Genomic DNA, 22,335 nt, shown 5'->3' with positions numbered 1-22,335 from the left:
TCGGATAGGGAGAAAACAACTCGGTCAATACTTCTCAGATGATGAAACTGTTCCGAGGGTTACCTGAAACTGTAGGTCGATCTCGGACAAGATCTTCTGTGCTGGTCGGAGCCGTTGTGTCCGACTTGATGATGGTGGCTGGAGCCGCCGTGTCCGACTTGTTGGACTTGGTGATGGTGCTGATCCTTCGTCCCCAGAGGGTGGGGGGTACCTGCAAGGGACTCCGATGCTTAAGTTAGCAAGGGTATTAAACAGGTATTGAGTAGAATTAGAGTATGAGTTATACCTGGGTGCTCCAGTGTATTTATAATGGTGAGGAGTGACCTCTCTGGAGATAAGATAGTTATCTTATCTTATCTTATCTTATCTTTAAGTGAAGTCATCTTTATCTTTTAGGGGAACCGCCTTTATCTTTCTGGGCTTTGGCTGCCTTTAGATTGGGCTGTGTTCCTTCGTTTTGGGCCTGCTTTGGGCTCCTTTGGTAATTTGGCCGAGCTCTTTGAGAAGAGGTCGGGCATTGGCCGAGCTCTTTGAAAAGAGGTCGGATAGTCTGACCAGAAGAGGTCGGTCGGCTTGTCGCTAAACATCTCAGGTCGGACAGCTTGACCCAGGGTATGAACAGTGCCCCTGCTTGAGTTCGATCTTTCCATGAGATCGTGCTTTTCAGAGCTTCGATCTCTTTGGAAGTCGTGCTCAAGCATCTATCTGGCTTGTTTCTTCATTGCTTTGCAATCTTTGTAGATTTTCTAGAGGTTTGGTATTTCACAGTCTAACCTCTTTTGAGTGGTAGCGTGGGTTTTCTACCCTTGCCTTCTAGATCACGCCTTGCTTTAAGTTTGTGTTGACAACCCTCTGCTTTGGCGAAGTTGTCCTTGCGGCTTAATCTTCGGACTTTTAGTGATTTGTCCAATGACTTTTTTAGTGTTCTTTATGTAGAACCTTTTTTAGTCTCGGATGACGTTCGTAGCCCTGTTTGAGATTGTGCCTTCTTTGAGTGGAGTTGTATCCCTTTTGGCTGAGCACATTTGAGCCTTAGGTTGTTTTCGAACCTTTATGGATTGTTCTTTTTTGAAGTCGTACTTGTGCCTCTTCTTGAGCTAACGTCGACTTGCATGACTTTGCCCCTGCTTGAGTTCGGACTTTTCCGTGAGACTGTGCTTTCAGAGTTTCGATCTCTTCGGGGAAGTCATGCTCAAGCATCCTGACTTTGGTCAATCTTTGAGTAGTTTCTCCTTGTGTGAGTCTGGTATCGCCCCTTTTATTTTGTTGAGGGGACTTTTCAGCCTTCTTTCGACTTGTTTGTCTTCACTGTTCGGGCTTTTTAGTCATAATCCAACAACTTTTTAGGTAGTGTTCCGATGGGGAACCTTGTTATAGTCTGTTTGGATGACTTTTTAGCGCCGTTTTGATTTGTGCGTTTGCCTTTTAAGTAGTGTCTTTTTTCAAGACTTCGTACCTTTTAGCAAAGCATTCTTGGCCTTCATCTGGTGGTTCTTTGGGGCTTAACTTTGTTCGACGACATTTTAGTGTTCCTGTAGAACACTCTTTAGTCATTCTGAACAATTTTGATAGCCTTGTCGTGAAGCCGTGGCTTTTTGGGCGGAGCTATGTCCGTTTTAGTGCACGTTTTTCGTTGGTCCGACTTCTTTTTGTCGGTCCGAGCTGTAACTTTCGTTGGTCCGACTTCTTCTTGTCGGTCCAAGCTGTAGCTTTCGTTGGTCCGACTTTGTCGGTCCAAACTGTAGCTGTCATTGGTCCGACTTCTTCTGTCGACCCTTCTATTAGCTTTTGTTGGTCCGACTTTCTCTTGTCGGTCCAAGCTTTTAGCTTTTGTTGGTCCGACTTTCTCTTGTCGGTCCAAGCTGTAGCTTTTGTTTTTTGGGCCGACTTCGTCATGTCAGACCCTATCGAGTTGCTTGGTAATCCTCTTTCTTGGACCTTGTTCAGGTCTCTTTTCAGGGATTATTTTGGTAACTTTTGTAGGAGACCGACTTTGTTAGGTCGATCTCTTCTAAGTTATTTTTGTAATCCTCTTTCTTGGACCTTTATCAGGTCTCTTTCAGGGATTACTTTTATAACTTGTCTTGTAGAAGACCGACTTCGTTAGGTCGATCTCTTCTAAGTTATTTTTGTAATCCTCTTTCTTGGACCTTTGTCAGGTCTCTTTTAGGGATTATTTTTATAACTTGTTTTGTAGTAGGAGTCCGACTTCGTTATGTCGGTCTCCTTTAAGTTATAGCGTAATCCTCTTTCTTGGATCTTTGTCAGATCTCTTTCAGGGATTACTTGTATAACTTTTCATTTTGGGCTGACTTTGTTATGTCGTGCCCTTCTAAGTTAAAGTAATCCTCTTTAATAGGGTTGGCCAGTCTTTAAGTTATTATTTTAGCTATCCGTAAGACCTCGTCAGGTTCTTTTTTGGATTGCTTTCGATAACTTCTTACATTATTCTGTGTTCATCTTTGCCGATTTGTAGAAAGTGGTTGGCATCTTTAGATCGTCTTTTGGGTGAATCGCGTTTTCACCTTTATCGGACGGTTATCTTTATCGTGATCGTGCAGTGAAATTGTTTTTCACTTTCTGCCAATCTGTTGCTTTATAATCGGGTGATGAACTCTGCTTTCTTATCGAAATCGGGCGATGAATTCTGGTTTCATCTTTGCCGACTTTTATCATGATCGGGCGGTGAATTTGGTTTTCACCCCGCCGACCTTGTCGTGATCCGGCAGTGAAATTTGCATTTCAGATTAATGCATCTTGGTATAGCAGTGAATTTTGTTTTCACTTTGTCAAAATCAAATGATGAATTCGATTTTCATCGTGGTCGGGCGGTGAAGTTGGTTTTCACCTCGCCAACTTGTCGCTTTGTAATCGGACGATGAGTTTGGTTTTCATCTTGCCGACTTTGTCGTGATCGGGCGGTGATTTTGGTGTTTCACCTTGCCTACCTGCCGTAGTCGGGCGTCTTGGTAGGAAACTTTTTAGGGAATCTGCAATCTTTTAAACAATAATATAAAGATAAGAGTGTGTACATGTTAGTACTTACCTTTCTAGGTCGGGCAATCTTTTTGGATCTCGGCCTGGCACCCTTTTTAGATTGCAGGCATGCCATGACCTTGGTAGCTCTTGCCCTTCGAGTTCGGACAGTCTGTAGCAACCTTTCCCCTGTTCTTCTAAACAACTTGGTATGGTCCTTTCCAGTTGGCTGCTAGCTTTCCTTCTCCAGGTCGAGTTGTTCCGATATCATTTCGGATTAGGATGAGTTTGTTGTTGGCAAAGCTTCGATGTACTACCTTCTGATTGTATCTTGAGGCCATTCAACATTTTAACGCCTCTTCCTTGATCGGAGCTCTCTCTCGGACTCTTGGAAGTAGGTCGAGTTCTTTTCTTTTGGATTTGGGAGTTGACCTCTTCATTGTAGAAGATCATTCTGGGGGATCCTTCTTTGATCTCTACTGGGATCATTGCCTCCATTCCGTAAATCAATCGGAAGGGCGATTCCCCTGTGGTGAAGTGTGGAGTTGTCCGATATGCCCATAGGACTTGTGGGAGCTCTTCAGCCCAAGCTCCCTTTGCGTCCTGTAGTCTCTGTTTTAACCTAGCTTAGTATGACTTTGTTGGCAGCTTCTGCTTGTCCATTGGCTGATCTCTACTGGGATCATTGCCTCCATTCCGTAAATCAATCGGCGATTCCCCTGTGGTGAAGTGTGGAGTTGTCCGATATGCCCATAGGACTTGTGGGAGCTCTTCAGCCCAAGCTCCCTTTGCGTCCTGTAGTCTCTGTTTTAACCTAGCTTAGTATGACTTTGTTGGCAGCTTCTGCTTGTCCATTGGCTTGTGGGTGTTCTACGGATGTGAATTGGTGCTTGTAATAATGTTTCTGTACAAGAATTTCTGACTTCTTTGAGCAGTGGCATTAGCTAGGGGCTCTGCCTCAATCCATTTTATGAACACCCCTACAATGAGGAACTTGACTTGTCCCAATCCTTGGGGAAATAGTCCGAGGAGGTCGAGTCCCCTCTTTGCGAACGGCCAAGGTGATGTTACACTGATGAGCTCCTTTGGTGGGGCAATGTGGAAGTTGGCATACTTTTTGATGTAAAGCTTTGATTTTGTATTTGGGTTTTTGCTCCGTTGTTGCCTCCAAAGGGTGCCCCTGGACCTTCGTGTGAGACCTGGGGTTTTCCTTTTACTGTTGTATCTGACACCTGATATTTTGCTGTTCGAGTTGTTGCCCGAGTTGTTTGGTAGTAACCCCATAGTTGACCTATGTCTTTGAGATGTATACTAAGATCCCGGACGGCATGTCTAATTGCCTGGATTCCATAGTTTTTTAATGCGTATTACTGTGGCTGACCCTGAGTACATCCCTGAGATTGACTTGTTGTGGTCTTGTGATGTAGCCTGGATGAGGCTTCTGTTATTGCCCCCTAGTTTGGTGTTGGCTAGTTTTGAAAGTACCTCATATCCCCGAATTGTCCGAGCTGTTGGTGCTGGCTGGTTTTGAAAGTGCATTAGCTCGGGCATTCTGCTCCTGAGGTATGTGTCGGACTTCATTTTCCCGAGTTGTCCGAGTTGTTGGTGCTGGCTGGTTTTGAAAATGCATAAGCTCGGGTATTCTATGTTTCTATGTGTCGGACTTCATTTTCCCCGATTTGTCCGAGCTGTTTTCTGTTTTTGTCCAGGGTCCCCCGAATTGTCCAAGATGTTCTGGTTTTGTCCAGGGTCCCCGAATTACCCGAGGCATTTTTTGGGTGGGATCCTCAGCTTGGTTACCCCTTCATTTGTGAGGTGACTACTTGTGAGTCATTGGACATGGTAAGCTCCTACCTTCTTAGCTAGCCTTAAACCAGCCAGTAGTGCCTCGTATTCAGCTTGGTCATTTGGCTTGATTTGGCTTCCCTGATCGCTTTTCTATAATTACACCTGCACCACTCCCGGTTTTGTTTGAAGAGTCATCCATGTAGAGTTTCCATTTTGTAGGAGTTCTCGGGGTGTCGGTGTACTCTGTAATGAAGTCGGCCAAATACTATGATTTGATGGTTGTCTGAGCTTTATGTCGAAGATCGATTTTGACTGCCCATTGTAAAATTCTTCCTGGTAAGTCTATTTTCTTGTAGGATGCCTTCGATGGGCTGGTTGGTCCGAACTCTGATAGTGTGAGCTTGAAAGTATGGGTGGAGTCATCGAGAGGTGAGTATGGGGGCGTAGGCGAACTGTTCTATCTCTTGATAGTTTAATTCGGCCCTTTGTAGGGCCTTGATGATGAAGTAGACGGATTGTTGCCCACTTTTGTCTTTTTTGACTAGTGATGAGGCTATTGCTAGACTTCCCATTACGAGGTATAATATGAGCTTTTCACTTTCCCTTGGTTGGGTAAGAATGGGTGGTTGCCCCAAGAATTTTCAAAATCCCGGAAGGCTTGTTTGCACCCTTAGTCCTATTCAAACCTCTCTCCCTTCCTTAATATACCTCTTTGATAGAGATCCTTCCTCTTGCGAATCCTCCATGAACATGTCTCTCAGGGGTGTGAGGTGGACATTCAACTCGTTCGACCTCTTTGGTGTGAGACGTTCGACTTGTCCGACCTCTTTAGTGTGAGGTTAACCTTCGACTTGTCCGACCTCTTTGGTGTGAGGTTGACCTTCAACTTGTCTGACCTCTTTGGTGTGAGGTGGACCTTCAACGCGTCCGACCTCTTTGGTTTTTGATTGGGCGAGTTGATGGGATCTTCTCAGTGTTGCCTATTTCTCGGTAGATATCCACAATAGACACCCGAAGGGGGTGTAATTGTGGTATTTTCTAGGCTTCTCTCCATGTTGACTTCTTTTTTCTTGGACTCTTTATCCTTATCCCGAGAGGAGTAGGAATGTTCGGTTTTTGAGATCTCTCCTAGTCGAGAGTTTTCCTCCATGTTGATGTACTTCTCTGCCCGTTCCTGTACCTCGTTTTGAGATGTTTGGGTGCTTCTTGGATATTGAGTGGCTAAAAGGTCCTTCTCATAGACCATTGATGAGACCCCTGATAGCTGCTTCTGTTGGCAGACTTTGTATGTCCAGACATGTTTTGTTGAATCTTTCCATGTAGTTGCGAAGGCTCTCTCGATCTCCTTGCTTGATCCTTAATAGGCTTGATGCGTGTTTGGCTTTGTCCTTCTAGATGGAGAATAACGGATTGCATCTGAGGCCTCCGTGAGATACATCCTGCTTCTGAAATTGCTAAGATGATAGCTTGGATCTGATGTGTCGTTGTACGGAGTCATGTTGGGAGCTTTGAAGTCCCTTAGGACCTTTAGCTTTCATGATCTCTTTGGTGAATGGGTCTTGATCTTTGTGGGGGCTATCTTCGTGACTGGATCGAGCCGTCTTGGTTTTGAGATCAGCTTCGAGTTTTAAGAGCTTATCTTTTAACTCTCGGCGTCACCTAGTTTCCCTTAGAAGATCCTTCTTGGCTTCCCGTTGATGCTCGGCTTCTTTTTTGAGTTATTGGAGGCAGTTTTGTTGAGCTTGTAGTGCTTTCATGATTTTTGTGTTTGGAGGTTGCTTATCTCCCCCGTTTTGGGGTGTGCTTTTGGGGGTGGCGTCCGTGTTTTTATGCGGCGTCCTGTTTTCTGGATCAGAATCGTGGTCGTTGTCATGGTTGTCCGCCATGGTGATGGGATGACTTCCAGGTTCCCCGGCAACGGCGCCAATGTTCCGAGGGTTACCTGAAACTGTAGGTCGATCTCGGACGAGATCTTCTGTGCTGGTCGGAGCCGTTGTGTCCGACTTGATGATGGTGGCTGGAGCCGCCGTGTCCGACTTGTTGGACTTGGTGATGGTGCTGATCCTTCGTCCCCGGAGGGTGGGGGGTACCTGCAGGGGACTCCAATGCTTAAGTTAGCAAGGGTATTAAACAGATATTGAGTAGAATCAGAGTATGAGTTATACCTGTGTGCTCCAGTGTATTTATAATGGTGAGGAGTGACCTCTCTGGAGATAAGATAGTTATCTTATCTTATCTTATCTTATCTTTGAGTGAAGTCATCTTTATCTTTTAGGGGAACTGCCTTTATCTTTCTGGGATTTGGCTGCCTTTAGATTGGGCTGTGTTCCTTCGTTTTGGGCCTGCTTTGGGCTCCTTTGGTAATTTGGCCGAGCTCTTTGAGAAGAGGTCGGGCATTGGCCGAGCTCTTTGAAAAGATGTCGGATAGTCTGACCTGAAGAGGTCGGTCGGCTTGTCGCTAAACATCTCAGGTCGGACAGCTTGACCCAGGGTATGAACAGAAACCACGAAAAGGAAAACCCCAAGACTCAAACCAAAGTCCTGGGGCATCCTTTGGAGGCAATAACAAAGCAAGGATTCAAGAAATTTCTACAGCTTACGCCCCGGCACTCATCAGAAAGAAAATAAAGTCTCAAAGGAAACAAAGGAAACACAAAAGTCACCACCTTTCTACAGTCTATCAGCAAAAAGCATTATCAAACATCAAAAATGCCAAGCAAAAACTCACCAAAGACGCAAACTTTTTCAGAATCAAGCAAAAATCATCATCAAAGGCGCAACCAGAAGCGGCGACAACATGCAAAAGCCCTAAGAAAAGATTCAAGCAACGAGAAAAGCAAAAGACTCGCACCAAAAAATGAAGAAAATCTAGAACACGCAAACAATCAGGCATGGTAAAAACAGAAAGATCCCAACTTTCTCTGAGCAAAATTCAAACTTTCCACCGACATATAAAAGAACAGAGGAAGAAAAATCGAACCTGGAGAAATAGATGAAAAATCTCGAAAGGAGAGCCAAAGAGCAGAAGCAACAAAGCCACCCCTCGAAGCGAAAAACCGCAAAGATAGAAGGAAAAAATCTGGTAATCACCCCTCTTCCACAGAGAGCAATGACAGAACAGACGTTGCAGGAAGAAGTTATGAAAGAAACAGAAAATGAGAGAGTAAAAGGAGAAGTTAGGAAGAAAAGCGAAGAAGAGAAACCGTTTTTTGAGAAAATTCAAAATAAAAGCTAGGAGAAAACGGGGCAATTAATACCAAATTAATGAAGGTACTAAACCCTTTTTACGTTCCCAAAGCAAAGCGCTGATATAAAAATGAGCGCCTTTAGAGGAAAACGTTCTACATTCAAAAGATTCTACAAAAAGAAGAAATCGACAAAATGCTTGAGTTCGGATTCGTCATGAAAGGACCGAAGTCAAAAACTCGACCTCAACAGAAAGACCGAGCTCAAGCAGGGGCACTGTTCATACCCTGGGTCGAGCTGTCCGACCTGGGATGTTCGACAGACAAAGCGACCGACCTCTTCAGGTCAGGACAACCCGACCTCTCCTCAAAGAGCTCGGCCAAGTCACAGGAAAGCCCAAACGAAGGGCCCAAATAGAGGAACACGCCCCAAATCCTAAGGCGGCCCAAGCCTACAGAGAGAAGGGCGGTTCCCCTAAAGATAAGATGACCTCACTTAAAAATAAGATAAGATAAGATAACTAACTTATCTTATCCACAGAAGGCCACGTCTCACCATTATAAATACACTGGAGCACCCAGGTATAACTCATACTCTGATTCTACTCAATACCTGTTTAATACCCTTGCTAACTTAAGCAACCGAGTCTCTTGCAGGTACCCCCCACCCTCCGGGGACGAAGGATCAGCACCACCACCAAGTCCAACAAGTCGGACACACCAGCTCCGGCCGATACCCACCTGCCGGACACGTCGGTTCCGACCAACACAGACGATCTCATCCAAGATCGACCTACAGTTTCAGGTAACTCTCGGAGATCTTCTGTGCTGGTCAGAGCCGACGTGTCCGGCAGGTGTGTAGCGGCCGGAGCTGGTGTGTCCGACTTGTTGGACTTGCTGGTGGTGCTGATCCTTCGTCCCCGGAGGGTGGAGGGTACCTGCAAGAGACTCCGATGCTTAAATTAGCAAGGGTATTAAGCAGGTATTGAGTAGAATCAGAGTTTGAGTTATACCTGGGTGCTCCAGTGTATTTATAATGGTGAGATGTGGCCTCCTGTGGATAAGATAAGTTAGTTTATCTTACCTTATCTTTTATCTTATATTTGAGGTCATATTTTAAGGGAACCGCCTTTATCTCTATGGGCTTTGGGCTGCCCTTGGATTTGAGACATGTTCCTCTATTTGGGCCCTTTGTTTGGGCTTTTCTGTGACTTGGCCGAGCTCTTTGAGAAGAGGTCGGGTTGTCCTGACCTGAAGAGGTCGGTCGCTTTGTCTGTAGAACATCCCGGGTCGGACAGCTCGACCCAGGGTATGAACAGTGCCCCTGCTTGAGCTCGGTCTTCTTTTTTGAGGCCGAGTCCTTGACTTCGGTCCTTCTTTGGTGAAGCTGAACTCAAGCATTTTGTCGATTCCTTTGTATAAGCTTTTGAATGTAGAACGTTTTCCACTAGAAAACGCGCACCTTTGCACCGGCGCTTTTTGGGAACGTGCGAGGGTTTAATGCTTTTAATTTTGAGCATTAATTGCCCCATTTCTCCTAGGCTCTTTACTTTCGATTTTGAAAAAACCTGAAAACGGTTTCTCTCCTTTGCTCTTTCGTAACTTCTTTTCTCAGTTCTCTCCACTCTCTGCTTCTGTACTTCTGTTTTCCTTTTGTTGCAGCGTCATTTGGTGTTCTCTGGCGCTTGGGATCTTGCATTGGTTCCTGCGACATTTACTTTTGTTCGCATTCTTCGTGAGAAGGCATTTCCAGATTTCGTCTTCCCTCTTTGAAGCTTGCTGCTCTTTTCCAGGTTGGTACTAACTTTTCTTGCATTTTCCGTAGCTTCGTCTTTAATTTTGGTGAATGTTCTGGTTTTGCATGTTTGAAAGTTTGGATCTTTTTTTGATCTTTTACTTGTTGCTGTGATATGCTTTTCTTATCTTCCTTCTTGTGGTTTTTCTTGGAATTTCTGTTGAGGCTTTCTGGGGTTTTACTGTTGCTTTCTGGTTGCTTTTGGTACTGGTAGAAGATCCGTATCTGTTTCTTACTTTTGGAGATTGCTTCCTGTCTGATCTTTTTCAAAAAGGTTGCATCTTTAATGGTCCCATGCTTTGTTGCTTTGGGAATGTTTTTTGTTTGGTAGGCTTTGTAATGATTTGCTGTGTTTTTTCTTTGATGAAAAGCGCTTTGTTGTTTTTGAATCCTTTTTGAGAAATGCTTGGGATGTGATCTGTAGAGTATTTCTGAAAACCCTGCTTTATTGCTGCCTCCAAAGGATGCCCCAGGACTTTGGTTTGAGTCTTGGGGTTTTCCTTTTCGTGGTTTCATCATCTGAGAAGTATTGACCGAGTTGTTTTCTCCCTATCCGAGATATTTGTAGTAACCCCTATCTTTTTTTCTTACTTGTAGGACTTAGTTGGCCTCATGTCTTCTTGCAATAACATTGTAGAGATTTCTTCCAGAGTTCCCGAGGGGATGTCCGATTGGCTGGACTCCCTTGTTTTGTTGTGTGTTTCCGTTGTGGATGCTGAATTTTGCACAGAGCTGAGGAAGCGTCATAGGATTTGTGGTAACGATGCTCGTGAGGGGGATTACGAGCTTGTTACTCCTGATTCTGATGAGAGGGTTTGCTTTCCGACCTCCATTGAGAGGGAGCGTCCCTTCTTTTATGCCTATGAATACTTTTTCAGCCAGTTGAATGTTACTTTTCCTTTTACTGCTTTTGAAACTAACCTGTTGTGGTCGTGTAATATAGCTCCATCCCAGCTTCACCCCAATTCCTGGGGTTTTATTAAAATTTTTCAACTTCTTTGCCGTGAACTAGATGTAACACCTTCCCAGACTCTGTTTCTTTACTTGTTTGTTTCTGCCAAGCCTGGCGGTTCTTCAAAAAAGAAAGCTTCTTGGGTTTCTTTCCGGTCCGCCCAGGGCCATAAAGTGTTTGCAATGTATGATGAGTCCTTTAAGGACTTTAAGAACTACTTCTTTAGAGTTCGAGCTGTTGAGGGGGCCCGCCCCTTTTTTCTTGATGAAAATGACGAGCCCTCCTTCCCTCTAGAGTGGCAGAAGGATGTAAGAGTGTCTCGCTATACTTGGGAGATGCTTGATGATGTTGAACGCGCTTTTGTAGTTGTTCTTGAGGATCTCTGGGGAAAACTACCTCATCTTGATACAAAAAGATTTTTGACTAATCCGTCCTTGGTTCGGACTGCTTTGGGTATTTGTTTGTCTATTTGTCTGACTTGTTTCTATACTTATTTCCTTTTTCTTCCTCTTTTGTAACTTCTTTGTCATGGCTGTTTTTGTGATTGTAGAGATGTCAAAGAACAATGACTCTATGAAGGCCTTCAAAAGGGCAAAGAAGGCAACTGCTGCTCTGAACATCTCGGCCAAGGTGGCCGGCGAAGGATCTTCACAGGTCCCCGTGAAGCCCTCTGTGCCAAGTTCCCTTCGGCCGAGGAAAGTAATTCCTACTCCCTAGTTTTATCAGGTCGATCCTCCTCAGACTTCTGCTGTTGCTTCTGGTGCCCCACCTTTGAAAAAGCAAAAAACATCCGAGCCTTTTAACTTGGATGCCCCAGACTTTGATGCCATTGAGTTTGTTGACCAGCAAATTGCCCCCTATGGTGAGCTTTCCATGGACGACGTGTCTCTTCTTCGGCATTTGGATTTTATCACTAAAAATAGTGTGAAGATGGCTCATATGGGTGCGGCTATATTCCGGACAGTTCAGGAGATTCCGATTCATGCCACAAAATCCTTTATGGAAGAGGCTAAGTCGGAATTTGATCGAATCAAGGGTCTGAAGGAGGAGTTGGAGGTGAAGTTGGCGAAGGTGGAGAAGGAGCTGGAGGGTGAGAAGGCCAGCTCTATTGCCCTTGCTGCTTCTTAGAAGCTGGCCGAAGACATGGCATTGAAACATAAGGATAGCTATGTCTCGGCTTATAGGGAATTGATGCATCTTCGGGAGGATTTGGAAACAGCTCGGGTTAATTGGTGGCTTCAGGGTCACCTTGTGGGTACGTAACTGCTGCCTCCGAGAACCTGATGGAGCAGTTCCGGGTTGCTCTTATCAGCCTGGACAATGTCGTGAGAGATGGTAAGATTGTCCCTGATGACCAGGATGATGATGAGACTGATCCTCCCCTCGTGCCTTCTCTTAAGGTGTCGACCTCCTCTGTTCCCCCTGTTACATCTGATCCGGAATGCCAGATTCTGAACCGGGAGGATGGGACCGTAGATGCTGTGCCCCTTCAGACTCGTCCTCCTTCTCCCCATACTGATGCTGCCGGGAAAGCTCCCGATCTTTAGCTGATCTTTTTCTGGATATTTTGTGTAAATAGCCTGGTTTGTGGGCTTTTGAACTTTGTTTTGTTTGTTCTTCTTGACGCTTCTAGTTGTCTGCCTTGCAACTTTTTTTTTGAAAAACAAAAGTAGCTTCCGAGGTTGGTTTGTGGTGACCTCTTGAAGCTTTATCGTATTATTCAGGATATCTATTGAAATTTTGCTGTCTGGCCTCTTTAGGTTGTTTTCGTGCTTATTGTTTGTAGCTTGGATCCTTTTAAGGCCGTGCCTGTGGGGGGTCCGACTTGTTTCTCGTTTCCTATTTGTTGTTTGTATTTTAGTACCTCATAACGATTTCTTATGGACCCTTCTAAGTTATTTTTGTAATCCTCGTTCCCAGACCTTTTGTCAGGGATTACTTTCATAACTTATTTTTGTGGGGGACCGACTTCGTTAGGTCGATCTTTTCTGAGTTATTTTTGTAATCCTCTTTCTTGGACCTTTTATTAGGTCTCTTTCAGGAATTACTTTTACAACTTGTTCCGTAGGAGACCGACTTCGTTAGGTCGATCTCTTCTAAGTTGTTTTTGTAATCCTCTTTCTTGGACCTTTGTTAGGTCTCTTTCAAGGATTACTTTTACAACTTGTTTTGTAGGAGACCGACTTCGTTAGGTCGATCTCTTCTAAGTTGTTTTTGTAATCCTCTTTCTTGGACCTTTGTTAGGTCTCTTTCAGGGATTACTTTTACAACTTTTTTAGTGATAGGAGTCCGACTTGGTTGTGTTGGTCTCCTTTAAGTTATTTTTCGTAGTCCTCTTTCTTGGATCTTTGTCAGATCTCTTTCAGGGACTACTTGTATAACTTTTTTAGTGATAGGAGTCTGACTTGGTTGTATCGGTCTCTTTTAAGTTATTTTTCGTAGTCCTCTTTCTTGGATCTTTGTCAGATCTCTTTTAGGGACTACTTGTATAACTTTTCGTTTTGGGCAGACTTTATTATGTCGGGCCCTTCTAAGTTAAAGTAATCCTCTTTAATAGGGTTGGCCAGACCTCTTTCCAGGGTTTACTTATAACTTGGGTTGACTTGGTCCGACTTCCGCACGTCGGCCAGTCTTTAAGTTATTATATTAGCTATCTGTAAGACCTCGTCAGGTTCTTTTATGGATTGCTTTCGATAACTTGTTACATTATTCTGTGTTCATCTTTGCCGATTTGTAGAAAATGGTTGGCATCTTTAGATCGTCCTTTGGGTGAATCGCGTTTTCACCTTTATCGGACGATTATCTTTATCGTGGTCGGGCAGTGAATTTGTTTTTCACTTTCTGCCGACCTGTTGCTTTATGACGATGAATACTTCAGATTAATGCGTCTTGGACTCTTGTGGAATATCTAAATAAACTTTATTCAAAGAAAAAATGCAAATATATACATGTGGAAATTTTCTTATCCTTTAAGTCGGGCATGATCTAGATCTCAACATGGTGCCTCATTAAAAAACCTTTTCAGGAAAAAGAGCGCATCCATTTAGTGAGATCCTTGACCTTTTCTAACTATAGTACCTTCTTAGGTTCCAGGCGTGCCACGATCGGGGAAGCTCTTGTCCATCAAGCTCGGACAGTCTGTAGTAGCCCTTCCCAAGTACTTCTATGACTCGATAGGGTCCTTTCCAGTTTGCTGCCAGCTTCCCTTCTCCGGGTCGAGTTGTTCCAATGTCATTCCGGATTAGGATGAGATCATTCTCTACAAAACTTCTCGGCACTACCTTTTGATTATATTTGGAAGCCATTCGGCGTTTTAGAGCTTCTTCCCTGATTCGAGCTCTTTCTTGGATTTCGGGTAACAAATCGAGCTCTTCTCTCTGAAGTTGAGAGTTTGCTCGTTCATTGTAGTGGACTACTCGGCGAGATCCTTCTTCGATTTCTATTGGAATCATTGCCTCCGCTCCGTATGCCAGTCGGAATGGTGATTCGTTTGTAGTAGAATGGGAGGTTGTTCGATACGCCCATAGGACTTGTGGGAGTTCCTCGGCCCAAGCTCCTTTTGCTTCTTGTAGCCTCCGCTTTAGTCCGGCCAATATGACTTTGTTGGCCGCTTCGGCTTGTCCATTGGCTTGGGGATGTTCGACGGAGGTGAACTGGCTGTAAATTGGGTACCGTTGTCCGTGGTGATGGAGTATGGTACCCCGAACCTCGTAATAATGTTCCTATAGGAATTTTCGACTTCTTTGAGCGGTGGCGTTGGCCAGGGGTTCTGCCTCGATCCATTTTGTGAAATAGTCTACTCCTACTATGAGGAATTTTACTTGTCCCGATCCCTGTGGGAAGGGTCCGAGAAGGTCGAGTCCCCATTTCGCAAATGGCCAGGGTGAGGTCACGCTGATGAGCTTTTCTGGTGGGGCAATGTGAAAGTTGGCATGCTTCTGGCATGGTGGACATGTCCTTACGAATTCTGTAGCCTCCTTTTGTAGAGTTGGCCAATAGAATCCCGCTTGGAGTATCTTTTTGGTGAGAGCTTGCGCTCCGAGATGATTACCACAATGCCGCTGTGTACTTCCTCCAAGACTTCCTTTGTGTTGGAAGTTGGTACGCATTTTAGTAAAGGTGTTGATATCCCTCTTTTGTACAGCGTGTTGTTTATGATAGTGTAGTACTGTGCCTCCTTTTTCAGCCTCTTTGCCTCCTTTTCATCTGTAGGGAGTTCTTCTATTTTGAGATAGTTTATTATGGGGGTCATCCATCCTTGATCCCGATTTATTATGGCTAGGATTCTTTCTTCTTCCGCTATTGACGGGTTCTGTAATACCTCTTGGATGAGGCTTCTGTTGTTGCCCCCTGGTTTGGTGCTGGCTAATTTTGAAAGGGCGTCAGCTCAGACATTTTACTGACGAGGTATGTGGTGGATCCTATATTCCCCGAGTTGTCCGAGCTATTCTTTGGTTTTATCCAAATATTTTTTCATGGTCGGATCTTTGGCTTGGTAGCTTCCTGTTATTTGTGAGGTGATGACTTGTGAGTCAATGTAGATGTTGAGTTTCTGAGCTCCAACCTCCCTAGCCAGCTTCAGACCAGCTAATAGTGCTTCGTATTCTGCCTGGTTGTTTGAGGCCGGGAATCCGAATTTAAGGGAGAGCTCAAGTTGAGTTCCTTGGTTGCTTTCAATTATCACACCCGCACTGCTTCCTGTTTTATTCGAGGATCCGTCTACGTATATGTTCCATTCTATGGGAATTTCCGGGATGTCTGTAAATTCTGCGATGAAGTCGGCCAGGTGTTGCAATTTGATTGCTGTACGCGCCTCGTATTGGAGGTCGAATTCGGATAACTCAATTGCCCAATGTAGGATTCTTCCTGCTAGATCTATTTTCTGCAATATCCTTTTTATGGGTTGGTTGGTTCGAACTTTAATGGTATGCGTTTGGAAATATGGGCGAAGTGGTGTGCGAAATTGTGATCATCAATGGCGCCATCAACATGGTACGCTCATTGCAATCACAACTCTCTATCACAACTCCGCACAACTAACCAGCAAGTGCACTGGGTCGTCCAAGTAATAAACCTTACGCGAGTAAGGGTCGATCCCACGAAGATTGTTGGTATGAAGCAAGCTATGGTCACCTTGTAAATCTTAGTCAGGCAGACTCAAATGGGTATAGATGATGAATAAAACATAAAGATAAAGATAGAGATACTTATGTATATCATTGGTGAGAGCTTCAGATAAGCGTATGAAGATGCTATCCCTTCCATCTCTCTGCTTTCCTACTGTCTTCATCCAATCCTTCTTACTCCTTTCCATGGCAAGCTTATACAAGGGTTTCACCGTTGTCAGTGGCTACCTCCCATCTTCTCATTGGAAATGTTCAACACACCCTGTCACGGCACGGCTATCCATCTATCGGTTCTCAATCAGGCCGGAATAGAATCCAGTGATTCTTTTGCGTCTGTCACTAACGCCCCGCCTTCAGGAGTTTGAAGCACGTCACAGTCATTCAATCATTGAATCCTACTCAGAATACCACAGACAAGGTTAGACCTTCCGGATTCTCTTGAATGCCGCCATCAGTTCTTGCCTATACCACGAAGACTCTGATCTCACGGAATGACTGGCTCATTTGTCAGGCGAGCGCTCGGTTGTCAGGCGATCAACCATGCATCGTGTATCAGGAATCCAAGAGATAAACATTAGAGCCTCGTTTGCTTGTAGAACAAAAGTGGTTGTCAGTCACTTTGTTCATAAGTGAGAATGATGATGAGCGTCACATAATCATCACATTCATCAAGTTCTTGAGTGCGAATGAATATCTTAGAATAAGAACAAGCGGAATTGAATAGAAGAACAATAGTAATTGCATTAATACTCGAGGTACAGCAGAGCTCCACACCTTAATCTATGGTGTGTAGAAACTCCACTATTGAAAATACATAAGAACAAGGTCTAGGCATGGCCGTGAGGCCAGCCTCCCAAAGTGATCAAAAGATCTAAAGATCAAAAGATTCCAAATATCAGAAGATTAAAATACAATAGTAAAAGGTCCTACTTATAGAGAACTAGTAGCCTAGGGTGTACAGAGATGAGTAAATGACATAAAAATCCACTTCCGGGCCCACTTGGTGTGTGCTTGGGCTGAGCATTGAAGCATTTTCGTGTAGAGACTCTTCTTGGAGTTAAACGCCAGCTTTTATGCCAGTTTGGGCGTTTAACTCCCATTTAGGTGCCAGTTCCGGCGTTTAACGCTGGGAATTCTGAAGGTGACTTTGAACGCCGGTTTGGGCCATCAAATCTTGGGCAAAGTATGGACTATCATATATTTCTGGAAAGCCCAGGATGTCTACTTTCCAATGCCGTTAAGAGCGCGCCAATTGGGCTTCTGTAGCTCCAGAAAATCCACTTAGAGTGCAGGGAGGTCAGAATCCAACAGCATCTGCAGTCCTTTTCAGTCTCTGAATCAGATTTTTGCTCAGGTCCCTCAATTTCAGCCAGAAAATACCTGAAATCACAGAAAAACACACAAACTCATAGTAAAGTCCAGGAAAGTGAATTTTAACTAAAAACTAATAAAATATACTAAAACTAACTAGATCATACTAAAAACATACTAAAAAACAATGCCAAAAAGCGTACAAATTATCCGCTCATCACAACACCAAACTTAAATTGTTGCTTGTCCTCAAGCAACTGAAAATCAAATAAGATAAAAAGAAATATGCAATGAACTCCAAAAACATCTATGAAGATCAGTATTAATTAGATGAGCGGGGCTTTTAGCTTTTGCCTCTGAATAGTTTTGGCATCTCACTCTATCCTTTGAAATTCAGAATGATTGGCTTCTTTAGTAACTCAGAATCCAGATAGTGTTATTGATTCTCCTAGTTAAGTATGATGATTCTTGAACACAGCTACTTATTGAGTCTTGGCCGTGGCCCAAAGCACTCTGTCTTCCAGTATTACCACCGGACACATACATGCCACAGACACATAATTGGGTGAACCTTTTCAGATTGTGACTCAGCTTTGCTAGAGTCCCCAATTAGAGGTGTCCAGGGTTCTTAAGCACACTCTTTTTGCCTTGGATCACAACTTTATTTCTTTCTTTTTCTTTTTCTTTTTTTCTTTTTTTTTCGTTCTCTTTTTTTTTTTTTGTATTCACTGCTTTTTCTTGCTTCAAGAACCATTTTTATGATTTTTCAGATCCTCAGTAACATGTCTCCTTTTTCATCATTCTTTCAAGAGCCAATATTCATGAACCACAAATTCAAAAGACATATGCACTGTTTAAGCATACATTCAGAAAACAAAAGTGTTGCCACCACATCAAAATAATTAATCTGCTATAAAATTCAAAATTCATGCAATTCTTCTCTTTTTCAATTAAGAACATTTGTTTATTTAAGAAAGGTGATGGATTCATAGGACATTCATAACTTTAAGGCATAGACACTAAGACACTAATGATCATAAGACACAAACATGGACAAACATAAAGCATAAATTTTCGAAAAAAAACAAGAAAATAAAGAACAAGGAGATTAAAGAACGAGTCCACCTTAGTGATGGCGGCTTGTCCTTCCTCTTGAAGGCCTTATGGAGTGCTTGAGCTCCTCAATGTCTCTTCCTTGTCTTTGTTGCTCCTCTCTCATGATTCTTTGATCTTCTCTAATTTCATGGAGGAGAATGGAGTGTTCTTGGTGCTCCACTCTTAGTTGTCCCATGTTGGAACTCAACTCTCCTAGGGAGGTGTTAGTTTGCTCCCAATAGTCTTGTGGAGGAAAGTGCATCCCTTGAGGCATCTCAGGGATCTCATGATGAGAGGGGTCTCTTGTTTGCTCCATCCTTTTCTTAGTGATGGGCTTGTCCTCATCAATGGGGATGTCTCCCTCTATGTCAACTCCAACTGAATAACAGAGGTGACAAATGAGATGAGGAAAGGCTAACCTTGCCAAGGTAGAGGACTTGTCCCCCTTATAAAGTTCTTGGGCTATAACCTCATGAACTTCCACTTCTTCTCCAATCATGATGCTATGGATCATGATGGCCCGGTCTAGAGTAACTTCGGACTGGTTGCTAGTGGGAATGATTGAGCGTTGGATAAACTCCAACCATCCTCTAGCCACGGGCTTGAGGTCATGCCTTCTCAATTGAACCGGCTTCCCTCTTGAATCTCTCTTCCATTGGGCGCCCTCTTCACAAATGTCAGTGAGGACTTGGTCCAACCTTGATCAAAGTTGACCCTTCTTGTGTAAGGATGTTCATCTCCTTGCATCATAGGCAAGTTGAATGCCAACCTCACATTTTCCGGACTAAAATCCAAGTATTTCCCCCGAACCATAGTAAGCCAATTCTTTGGATCCGGGTTCACACTTTGATCATGGCTCTTGGTGATCCATGCATTGGCATAGAACTCTTGAACCATAAGATTCCGACTTGTTGAATGGGGTTGGTAAGAACTTCCCAACCTCTTCGAATCTCATGTCGGATCTCCGGATATTCACTCTTTTTGAATGAAAAAGGGACCTCGGGGATCACCTTCTTCAAGGCCACAACTTCATAGAAGTGGTCTTGATGCACCCTTGAGATGAATCTCTCCATCTCCCATGACTCGGAGGTGGAAGCTTTGCCTTCCCTTTCCTCTTTCTAGAGGGTTCTCCGGCCTTAGATGCCATAAATGGTTATGGAAAAACAAAAAGCAATGCTTTTACCACACCAAACTTAAAAGGTTGCTCGTCCTCGAGCAAAAGAAGAAAGAAGAGAGAGAAGAAGAAGAAATGAGGAAGAAGGAATGGCTTTGTGTTCGGCCAAAGAGGGTGAGAAGTGGTGTTTAGGTTGTGTGAAAATGAAGGAGTGAAGAAGGGTTTTTATAGGAGAGGGGGGCTCATGGTTCGGTCATGTATGGGTGGGTTTGGGAGGGAAAATGGTTTGAATTTGAAGGGTGAGGTAGATGGGGTTTTATGAAGGATGGATGTGAGTGGTGAAGAGAAAGATGGGATTTGATATTTGAAGGGTTTTTGGGGAAGAGGTGTTGAGGTGATTGGTGAATGGGTGAAGAAGAGAGAGAGTAGTGGGGTTGGTGGGGATCCTGTGGGGTCCACAGATCCTGAGGTGTCAAGGAAAAGTCATCCCTACACCAAATGGCATGAAAAAACACGTTTTTGAGCCAATTCTGGCGTTAAACGCCGGGCTGGTGCCCATTTCTGGCGTTTAACGCCAGGTTCTTGCCCTTTCCTGGCGTTTAACGCCAGTCTGGTGCCCCTTTCTGGCGTTAAACGCCCAGAATGGTGCCAGACTGGGCGTTAAACGCCCACTTGCTAGCCTTACTGGCGTTTAAACGCCAGTAGGTTCTTCTTCCAGGGTGTGCTGTTTTTCTTCCTGTTTTTCATTCTGTTTTTGCTTTTTCAATTGATTTTGTGACTTCTTATGATCATCAACCTACAAAAAAAAACATAAAATAACAAAAGAAAATAGATAAAATATAACATTGGGTTGCCTCCCAACAAGCGCTTCTTTAATGTCAGTAGCTTGACAGAGGGCTCTCATGGAGCCTCACAGATACTCAGAGCAATGTTGGAACCTCCCAACACCAAACTTAGAGTTTGAATGTGGGGGTTCAACACCAAACTTAGAGTTTGGTTGTGGCCTCCCAACACCAAACTTAGAGTTTGATGGTGGGGGCTCTGCTTGACTCTGATTTGAGAGAAGCTCTTCATGCTTCCTCTCCATGGTGACAGAGGGGTATCCTTGAGCCTTAAACACAAAGGATTCTTCATTCACTTGAATGATTAGTTCACCTTCATCAACATCAATCACAGCCTTTGCTGTGGCTAGGAAGGGTCTGCCAAGGATGATAGATTCATCCATGCATTTCCCAGTCTCTAGGACTATGAAATCAGTAGGGATGTAATGGTCTTCAACTTTTACCAGAACATCCTCTACAAGTCCATAAGCTTGTTTTCTTGAGTTGTCTGCCATCTCTAGTGAGATTCTTACAGCTTTGTACCTCAAAGATCCCTAGCTTCTCCATTACAGAGAGAGGCATGAGGTTTACACTTGACCCTAAGTCACACAGAGCCTTCTTGAAGGTCATGGTGCCTATGGTACAAGGTATGGAAAACTTCCCAGGATCTTGTCTCTTTTGAGGTAATTTCTGCCTAGACAAGTCATCCAGTTCTTTGGTGAGCAAAGGGGTTTCATCCTCCCAAGTCTCATTACCAAATAACTTGTCATTTAGCTTCATGATTGCTCCAAGGTATTTAGCAACTTGCTCTTCAATGACATACTCATCCTCTTCAGAGGAAGAATACTCATCAAAGCTCATTAAAGGCTGAAGTAAGTCCAATGGAATCTCTATGGTCTCATTTTGAGCCTCGGATTCCCATGGTTCCTCATTGGGGAACTCAGTGGAGGCTAGTGCACGCCCATTGAAGTCTTCCTCAGTGGCGTTCACTTCCTCTCTTTCCTCTCCAAATTTGGCCATGTTGATGGCCTTGCACTCTCCTTTTGGATTTTCTTCTGTATTGCTTGGAAGAGTACTAGGAGGGAGTTCAGTAATTTTCTTACTCAGCTGTCCCACTTGTGCCTCCAAGTTTCTAATGGAGGATCTTGTTTCAATCATGAAACTTTGAGTGGTTTTGATTAGATCAGAGACCATGGTTGCTAAGTCAGAGGTGTTCTGCTTAGAACTCTCTGTTTGTTGCTGAGAAGATGATGGAAAAGGCTTGCCATTGCTAAACCTGTTTCTTCCACCATTATTGTTATTGAAACCTTGTTGAGGTCTCTCTTGATTCTTCCATGAGAAATTTGGATGATTTCTCCATGAAGAATTATAGGTGTTTCCATAGGGTTCTCCTAGGTAATTCACCTTTTCCATTGAAGGGTTCTCAGGATCATAAGCTTCTTCTTCAGATGAAGCATCCTTAGTACTGCTTGGTGCATTTTGCATTCCAGACAGACTTTGAGAAATCAAATTGACTTGTTGAGTCAATATCTTGTTTTGAGCCAGAATGGCATTCAGAGTATCAATCTCAAGAACTCCTTTCTTCTGACTTGTCCCATTGTTCACAGGATTCCTTTCAGAAGTGTACATGAATTGGTTATTGCAAACCATTTCAATTAGCTCTTGAGCTTTGTAGGCGTCTTCTTCAGATGAAGATCCTCCAGCAGAGCTATCCAAAGACTCTTGGATAGATCAGAGAGACCATCATAGAAAATACCTATGATGCTCCATTCAGAAAGCATGTCAGAAGGACATTTTCTGATCAATTGTTTGTATCTTTCCCAAGCTTCATAGAGGGATTTTCCATCCTTCTGTCTGAAGGTTTGGACTTCCACTCTAAGCTTACTCAATTTTTGAGGTGGAAAGAACTTTGCCAAGAAGGCATTGACTAGCTTTTCCCATGAGTCCAGGCTTTCTTTAGGTTGTGAGTCCAACCATGTCCTAGCTCTGTCTCTTACAGCAAAAGGGAATAGCATAAGTCTGTAGACCTCAGGGTCAACCCCATTAGTCTTGATAGTGTCACAGATTTGCAAGAATTCAGCTAAGAACTGATGAGGATCTTCTAATGGAAGTCCATGGAACTTGCAATTCTGTTGCATTAGAGAAACTAATTGAGGCTTAAGCTCAAAGTTG

At 43.8% G+C, this 22,335-nt stretch overlaps 1 non-coding gene across 1 annotated transcript; it reads left to right on the top strand.

The window, feature by feature from the left end:
- Positions 1–21,938: 21,938 nt before the first annotated feature.
- Positions 21,939–22,046, top strand: LOC130972058 (small nucleolar RNA R71). Its single transcript, XR_009083259.1, has one exon. It is a non-coding gene; the product is annotated as a small nucleolar RNA R71 (small nucleolar RNA).
- The last annotated feature ends 289 nt before the right edge of the window (positions 22,047–22,335 follow it).

This window comes from Arachis stenosperma, chromosome 3 (assembly GCF_014773155.1).
Source record: "Arachis stenosperma cultivar V10309 chromosome 3, arast.V10309.gnm1.PFL2, whole genome shotgun sequence".
NCBI lineage: Eukaryota > Viridiplantae > Streptophyta > Magnoliopsida > Fabales > Fabaceae > Arachis > Arachis stenosperma.
This window is presented reverse-complemented; position numbering and strand designations above follow the sequence as displayed.